The sequence below is a fragment of the Arvicanthis niloticus genome, chromosome 22 (genome assembly GCF_011762505.2).
Source record: "Arvicanthis niloticus isolate mArvNil1 chromosome 22, mArvNil1.pat.X, whole genome shotgun sequence".
NCBI classification, from domain to species: Eukaryota; Metazoa; Chordata; class Mammalia; order Rodentia; family Muridae; genus Arvicanthis; species Arvicanthis niloticus.
Window position 1 is genome coordinate 19,383,898 of NC_133429.1, and position 8,880 is coordinate 19,392,777.

General features: G+C 43.9%; 1 long non-coding RNA gene across 1 annotated transcript; it reads left to right on the forward strand.

Moving 5' to 3' along the window:
- The first annotated feature begins 673 nt into the window (after positions 1–673).
- LOC143436112 (uncharacterized) lies at positions 674–5,366 on the forward strand. Its single transcript, XR_013106318.1, has 3 exons — positions 674–1,019; positions 1,638–1,817; positions 2,011–5,366. It is a non-coding gene; the product is annotated as an uncharacterized LOC143436112 (long non-coding RNA).
- The last annotated feature ends 3,514 nt before the right edge of the window (positions 5,367–8,880 follow it).

Genomic DNA, 8,880 nt, shown 5'->3' on the forward strand with positions numbered 1-8,880 from the left:
AAACATGATGGGGCAAGAACCTTTCATCCTTGTGAGCAGCCAGGGCTGTGGATGGAGGGGTGAGAAACAGGGAGAAGGCCCTGGGTTTATTTTTAATGCCAAGCTACAGGCATACTTGGTGTTCTTTTCTTTTAAAAATAGCCTTTTAACTTCTTGAAGCATTTTGACTCCATTCTGCTTGAGGGCTAATGCCCCCTGTGTGGCTGGCAACTCCCACTGGACCTTTGCCTATGGCAGGCTCACAGGCCAAGTAGTTAGAGCATGGAAAAATCCCAGCAGTTCTCTCCAGAGCACTCCTGCTTTTCATATGCACCCAGGCTCCGTGTACCGAGAGGCTGAGCAGCCCGGCTGCCTATCAGAGCCCAGATTCTCTTGCAAAAGTTAATGGTTAGGAAAATAAAGTCCTCTCTTTAAGATAGTTTCAATTAGTGAGCTAGCATATCCAGCCTTGCTGAGGTCCACTGTGGTTATGCATTCATTGTTGTCTATGAACAGTGTGGTACATACACATGCACACACACACACACACACACACACACACACACACACACACACCATACACGCACACATGCACGCACACATGGCAGGTCCGGTGGCTCACCAGAACAGATTTGTGTGCACCTACACTTAATGGATCTCTCTACTCTTGTTGAGGGCGTGTGATGTGCCAGGGTGTTCACACAGTTAATGCACTTAAGGACAGTTACAGGAACACTCCATGTTACAGAGCACTTGTTCCTAAGACTGAAGCCCTTGAACCCAGTCCCTCCTGCTGTGGTGGCCCCCAACCATAAAATTCTATTCTTTGCTACTTCATAACTTCAATTTTGCTACCGTTATGAATCCTAATGTAAGTATCTGTGTTTTTCAACTGCCTTAGGTGACCCCTGTGAAAGGGTCATTTGACCTACATTTGACCTGCTGTTGTAGAGGAAGAAGCCTGGGCTTAGGACTGTTAAAGCATCTGTGAGAACCAGATGCTGAGTGAGTGATTCCAAGTCCCTTCATGCATGCTTTCAGTAAGTGGTCTTTCACCTGAGTTACATCTTCAGCTTGCTATTGCTACTCCAGGGCTCTTCGGTCTTTGGTGTTTCTCAAGAAATTGCCCATTTCCTCTAAGTTGTCAAATGCATTTTATATACTTCTTCACAGCACTTTCTTATTACCTTAGAAATATTTTCACAATTTACAGTGACACCCTCTCTCTCGACTTGAATTTGATCATTTTGTTGACAGACCTAGTTTTGTGCTGGGCTTGCTGGTCTGAAGACAGGAGGCAGTGAGGGTATTAGTGATTTTTTAGACCAGGCTGGCCCACAGAATGGGGAGAACAGGACAAAAGGTGGGAGAGACAGAGACAGAGCAATAGAGATAGATACGTAGATAGGTAGGTAGATGATAGATAGATAGGTTGGCTTGAAGTTGGGGTTATGGGGACTTCCAGGGCAGTTAAGGAGGCTTCAGGGTAGCAATTTCTCAGCTAAGCTTGAGAGAGGACATGAATCTGAACTGGTGGCATAGGAAAATATAGAGGACAGGTACTTCCAGCTCTCAATTTAGTTGCCCCCTGAGACCATGTGAGACTCAGTAATGATGAAATAAATCGTTAATTAACGGCCAATGCTTCCATTTCACAGGCTTGAGTACGTTGGTGCTGGGATTAAATGGAGCTTAAATAGCCAAGAAAACAACTGTTCCTTGCATTCATGACTGGTGTTAATTCCTTGACACACTTTGAAATGAACATATTTGATTTCTTTCAAGTCCTTGTTTTATTTTAAGAGTCTGGCTTTGCTGAAGAAGTCAAAGGAAGACGGGTAAGTTTCCTGGCCCTTGGCTTACAGACTCATCTTTTTGAGAAGTTACTGCATCAGTGTCATTGCTGGTCACATTCAGTCTTGCCCTTGAAGAGACCTTTCCCATAAACACTTGTAGCTGAAACAGAGAAAATCTATCTTAAGCTGTTTGGCCTATGATTTTTTTGTTTTGTTTTGTTTTTGTTTCTCACAGAGACTCCAGAAGGCTTTAAACACCCCAACAAGAACAGAGCCTTGCATTTTCTTGGTGAGGCTGGGGTTTTACATTTCCTTTAAGCACATCGTTCAGCTGTCGAGTGGTCCAAGTCTCTCTTGTTTTCTTGGCCTCATATCTGCTGCTTGCAGGTATGTCTGTGAGGGTGGGCTTTGCCCCACCACTGGCTAGCTGGGTGACCTTGCACAGGTCTGAGTCCTTGCTCTGAGTCCTGTTATCATTGCCTGCCAAAGAAAGATCTTATCACCTGCTCCACCTTGCAGATGAGGGCTCTGTGCTAAGCAAATCAAAATGTAGGTGAAAGTCATCCCTTGAGCACGTAGCCCTACACAGGCAGTCATGGGCGCTCTCACTGATGCTCCACCTGCATTCATTTGCTCCTGAAAGCTAGTGTGCAAGAAGTCCCATAGGTTTTGAAGTTGAATGAGGTTCTGCTTTCGTTTTTCTTCCTATATCATTTTGAGCAGGTCATGTTGGGAGCCTTGGCTTCCTCATACATAAAACAGGGATCATTTAAGCCCACATGTATTGGCCTGTATGCATATTGGTGTTATGCATAGCAACCTTTACCTGAACTCTATGAGCACTAAGGCTGAAATTACCATGGAAAGCCCCGGACACACATTTGGAACCCTTTGGTTTTCCTTAAGAAGTAAATCCATTTCCTCTTTCTTTCTTGGAGATTGGACTATGGTAAAGCCCAGCTGCTATTACGTCTGCCTCTCCGGAGAGAGGAATTTTCCTCTAAATTGCTGGGAACACCTCTGTCTTCTTAGTATTTCATCCTTGATGTTTTGTGGCTGGATCCCAATGCTTCTTCATTCATTGCTCAAACACGCTTTAAATTCTCACCATGAGTTAGTAGAGTAGGGGAAGATAGAGGACAGCCTTATTATGTTAGTAATGGATACAGATTCCTCAACGGGGTGTGTGAAAAAACCCCACATGTCTGGTGGACAGTAAAACTAACGTCAGTCAACACCATCAGGCAACAAGAAGGAAATGCATTTTAGGAAGGGCTGGCACAGGATGCAGTAGAGAGGGGCTTGTGTACTCACCCCGAGTGGTGTCAGATTCCTGCAGAAATGAAGTACTAGGTTCTGGAGGGAGGGTACTATCAGAATGGCATTAGAGCAACCATCGGAGAGGAGTCTTAAAGGGCAGGCGGTATCTTTTACGAGAGGAATGTGTTGTTTTCTGCTTTCTTCTTTTGAAAGGGCTAAGGACTGGAGAAGGTAGGAGGCACCATGTTGCATTTGTACAGAATCATCAATTTCTAAGGAGTAACTAGGAAGCTCAGTTCATGTGATGCTTCATTTTAAGGAATTATTGTATTTTGAATTATGTATCTGCTTTTGTGTCTACACACTAAACATACACACAAGTGCCTGTTGAGGCCAGAAGTGGCTGTGGGCCCCTTGGAGCTGGAGTCACAGGTTGATGTAAGCCACCTGATGTAGGTTCTAGGGACCAGCCTTGGGTCCTCTGCAAGAGCAATGAGTGGTCTTAACCACTGAGCCATCTCTTCAGCCCCGAGGTCATGTAATTATATTTGAAAAATGGGCTTGCATGGTAGTGAGGGGAACGCCAAAAGGAACGTAGCCAAATCACCAAACAATGGAGAAGGACATCAGGTAAAGGGCATGGGGTTATTACCACGGCAACTCTCACCTTTCACAAGAGAAGCATGACATTTTATGAGGAGAGCCAGTACACTCCTATAGGAAAGTGCTCTAGGGGAGGGCAAATTCCTGAGCATGCTTAGTTAAGACATGCATTCCTGAGCATGCATGCTGCCTTCAAAGTTGTAATTTAAGATGGAAAGCTAGCAGACGCATTTTCCAGCACACGTGGCTCAAAGTCATGAGCACATGTTTGAAAGGTTAAAATGGTGGTCAGGGAGGCCTCTGGGCATGTTAAGCTGGTGTCATAAAGTTTTAACTGAAACTAAGGAATCGACCCTTTGAATTAATATTGGTGTTTGCCCCGGGAAGTGCGTGTGTTGCTTAGTAGCTGCACGACACAGACCTGGAGACAGAAGGCATAAGTTGTAGGGAACTCATTCCTATCCATGTCATGCTCTGGGCTGTGGTAAATGCTGCCCAGTGAAAGACTTTTAAAGCAGTTTCAGCTGGTAGTCTATACTAAAGGTAGTTTGAAGAAAATACTGCAATTAGAAATTGTAAAGGGATATCCCAAGAAAATACACTGGAAATGAGGACAGGGAGTAAAAGCTGCCAACATAAGTTTACAGTAAATATGAGAGACCTATGCAAAGCAACCAATTTCATAAAATATTGTCATCAGGTGAAATTAACCTAAGAGTCAATAAATTATTTAAGTCCTATGATTTTGATAATCAGGTGAAATTAACCTAAGAGTCAATAAATTATTTAAGTCCGATGATTTTGGAAGTCATTAGCCACTGATTATATCTACTCAAACAATAAAATCAGGTAGCGATAATTCTCATACAGGCAAATATCACTAAGTTTTCATGGAACAAATAAAGCATATAAAGAACATGAAAAAAAAGGATACTCCTCAAATCTACTTTATTAGACAAACATAATCATGAGTACCAAATAAGAAAAGGATTGTAGGACAAATTATAAACCAATCACATTCCTAAATACAAAAGCGTAAAGTCAGATAAAAGTTATAAAGACAGTAACTTCAAAAGTGGAAATAATATTACAGGATGGCCACATTGGGTTTATACCAGGAAAGCAAGAATGGTTTAATGTTTGAAAAACGTGTTACTCTAATTTACCATGTTAAGAAAAAACGTGAGAGGATGCACACTGCCGCGTGTAGCCAGCGAATGCCATGAATGAGCAAGTATGTAGTGTTGAAATGGGAGAGAAAGAGAAGCAGAATAGTGTGTGCAGTATGAAGAGAAAGGAAGCGGAAAGACGAGGGTGGAACCGGAAATACGAGGGTTGCGAGGAATGGACTAATATGAGTAACTGAGCTGCCGCGTGAGGCCATGATGTCTTAGCCCGGGCTGATGTCCTGGCCCTTGCTGCTGCCTGGGACCATTTCTGGGTCGATGGTCTTGCAGCAGCAAAAGTCTATGTTGATGATGGATGTCTGTGGCCCATGTTACCATCAAAGACCATGTGGATGTCCCAGACCTGAGATACTGCCTGGGGCCATGTTGATGTCTGAGGGCTGAGCTGAACTGCAAGCCCAACCTCTGCCTCGGCAGCATTGGAAAGCTGGCCCTGGTGGCATGGTATAGGAGAGTTGGTCCTGATGGTGTGTGTGTGTAGGGGGGCTGTTAAGGTTTGGTCTGTTGCTACATACTGTAATGCTAAGTACTGGTCCCTAAGGTCTGGTTGCCCCCCCCCCCCCAAGGAAATCCTCACACCAAATGATGCTATGTAACCTTGCCCCCCCTCCCCCCCATTATCCCTGATTGGTCAATAAAGATGCCTACAGCTTGTAGCTGGGCAGAAAAGAGAGAGATGTAGGCAGAGCTTAGTTCCCAGGCTTGGGGATCTGAGGCAGATACCATGTGGGAGAGAGAGTAGAGTGAGGAGAGAAGAAGCCACCATGGGGTAAGGGATCCTGAGAACTGGCCATGAAGGTTGGTCAGTTGGCATGAGAGTGGCCAAGGGGGAGCATGGCAAGTTATAACACAGAGTTATTGACAGGGACGTAGACAAAATAACATGAAGGGTTGATGTCTGCCCAGCTCTAATGTTGTTAAGGCTTATTATAAATATAAAAGTTTTGTGGCTTTTATTTGGGAACTAAATGATCCAAGGTGGGATAGAAACTCCCGATTAAATATCACAAAAGAGAGCCAGGTCTGCCTCTTGCTGGCTGCTTCAGGCAGGAAAGCTACCACCCCCTCTCCTCTCCCAGCCTGGGCAAAGCTGGATAGCTGGCCCTGGTGATGTAGGCATAGAACTGGCAGAGTTACAAGCTTAGCTACCACCCAGACCCAGATCCAGGGCTTTGAGTTGGCCCACACCAACATCTCCTCAGTCTATGAACTGCCAGAATGGTGAAGGAGCCAGTCCTGCAGAACCAAAGCTGCAGGATCTCCATGACAGGGTAATAGCAGGATATCTGAGAGGAGACCTGGTGGGGATCCAGTAGTCATAGTGTAGCAGAAGCCAGAAGGCTCAAACCAGACCAATGAATGACTTATTCCAATGAACATTTGCAAGTAAAGATTTGTGGACAAAAGGAACACACCGTGGGACACACGTGACACACTACAGCTTCCACAACGAGATATTTAATTTTTTTTTTAACTTTTTGTTTTCTTTTTCGGGGGAGAAGGCAAGAGCGGAGGACAGATATGGAGAGATGAGGAGATGAGGGGGTTTGGGGAGCATGATGTGAAATTCACAAAGATTCAATAAAAAGTTAAAAATATACACAAGAGGAAAACCCTACATACCTGCTATGTTAGAGGAGGATGTTCTTTTTTCCCCCTAAGATGAAACTGTTTCCTATTAGAAATCAATAAATACAAGTAGAAGGAACCTTTCTTAATAAAGTAAAGTATACTTACAGTACACCTCTAGTAACTTTGTAGAAAATATAACTGGTCAACTTTTGCAATTTTTAACCCTAGGAATAAGATGAAATGCCTATGACTCTTTCTAAGCAATCGTTCCTTGGAGGTCTTGGTCAGGGTAGTGAGACAGGAAGAAGAAGGCATAAACACTGTAAAAACAAATGTAACCATTATTATTCAGAGGCATAGCCTCCATCACAGATCCTAGTGAAACTCAAGCACACCATTTGAATTAATAAAAGGACTGAGGAGTTACTAAATACAATCTCAGTACAGAATCAATCTTCATTCTCACATGACATCAGTAATTTTTAAATAATAGTAAATACCTAAAAAAACAAACAAACAAAACCATTTTTTCCATATTACTAAACTATTATTATTATTATTATTATTATTATTATTATTATTATTGGTTTTTTTTTTTTGAGGCAGGGTTTCTCTGTGTAGTCCTGGCTGTCCTGGAACTCACTCTGTAGACCAGGCTGGCCTCAAACTCAGAAATCCGCCTGCCTCTGCCTCCCAAGTGCTGGGATTAAAGGTGTGCGCCACCACCGCCTGGCACTAAACTATTATTAAACTGTTTACTAAACTCAAACCAGTTCTCATCATTGTCTTTCTTGGGCTACGTGGCAAGATGAAGGGAAAAATATCATATGGGTGAGTAAAGGACCAAAAAAAAAAAAAAAAAAAAATTACAGAAGACCAAGATAGGCAGTCTCACTGCACCCTGCAGGCATATCATCTGGGTCCAGTCAACACACAGAGCTGTCCTGGGTTTAATGGAGGAGGAGCTTACAATGAGGAGGTGCTGGGTAATGAAGGGCTAGAAGAAGCTTGACCTGTCCTCTTAAAATACAAGTTGGAGTGTTGAGGGCAAACTGACAAACCAGGCACATGCCCAGCCCCTGACACTACAGTGGAGAGGGATTACAGGATCATCTGTGTAAAGCCACAGCTTTGGGGTAGCCACTATTTTGATAGATCATAGCCATGAATCTGGCCTTAGACCTTAGGCTGTAGGACTAGAGGTTAGAAGAGCAGAAAGGATGAAAGACGAGTTGGAGTCCTTCAGTCGCTTCTGTGGCTGTTGTCTCATTTGCTGTGGTGTTAGTGTATAATACTGTAGCTTATTCCTTTCTAAGGCCAACTTGAAATTGGGTTCCCAGATGTCTTAGCTAGGGTTTCTGTTGCTGCAACAAACCACCATGACCAAAAAGCAAGCTGGAGAGGAAAGGGTTTACTCCGAGTATACTTTCAGATCATAGTCTATCACATTGAGAAGTCAGGACAGGAACTCAAGCAAGGCAGGATCCTGGAGGCAGGAACTGATACAGAAGCCATGGAGGTGTGCTTCTTACTAGCTTCTTTCCCATGGCTTCATCAGCCTGCCTTCTTATAGAACCCAAGACTACCAGCCTAGGGAATGGCACCACCTACCATGAGCTGGGCCCTCTCCATTAATCACCAATGGAGAAAGCACCATCAGCTGGATCTCATGGAGGCATTTACTCATCTGAGGCTCCTATCTCTCTGATGACTCCAGCTTGTGTCAATAAAACCAGCCAGTACATCAGAGTAGCTAACACTGTTGAGATATTGTGGGGTTTTAAAGATTAAGTCAGTAAGAGGGATTTAATCTTTCTCACTGTGTTGGTTTAAATAGGAATGGCCTCCACAGATTCATGTGTTTGATTGCTTGGCCTTAGGGAGTGGCACTATTAGGAGGTGTGTCCTTGTTGGAGGAGGTGTGTCACTGTGTAGGTGGGCTTTGAAGACCCCTATGCTCAGGCTGTACCCAATGCAGAAGAAAACCTCCTCCTGGGTGCCTGTGGAAGAGAATCTCTCTGGTTGCCTTTGGATCAAGACGCAGAACTCTCAGCTTCTTCTCCAGCATCATGACGGCAAGTACACTGCCATGTTTCCCACCATGATGCTCATGGATTGAACCTCTGAAACTGTAAGCCAGCCCCACTTAAATGTTCTCTTTTATAAACTTAACCTTGGTCATGGTGTCTCTTCATAGCAATAAAACCCAAACTAAGAGACCTACTTTTCCCCTCAAAGTACTGGATGAGTCACCCAGGAGTGGGTTGTTATAAATGAGGAATAGCTGCGTGTTTTCTCTCTTCCATGTACCTGCTCTTGCTGTCTGGTTTCCTCCATGATTGAACCAACAGAAGGCCCTTGCTGGTGTCATGACCATGGAACTTTTAGAACTAGGGAACAACATTAGCCTCTATATGATAAATGACTTGAGTATTTTGTTAGCAACAGAGCATGGGCAAGAATACCATCCCATTGTGAAGCCT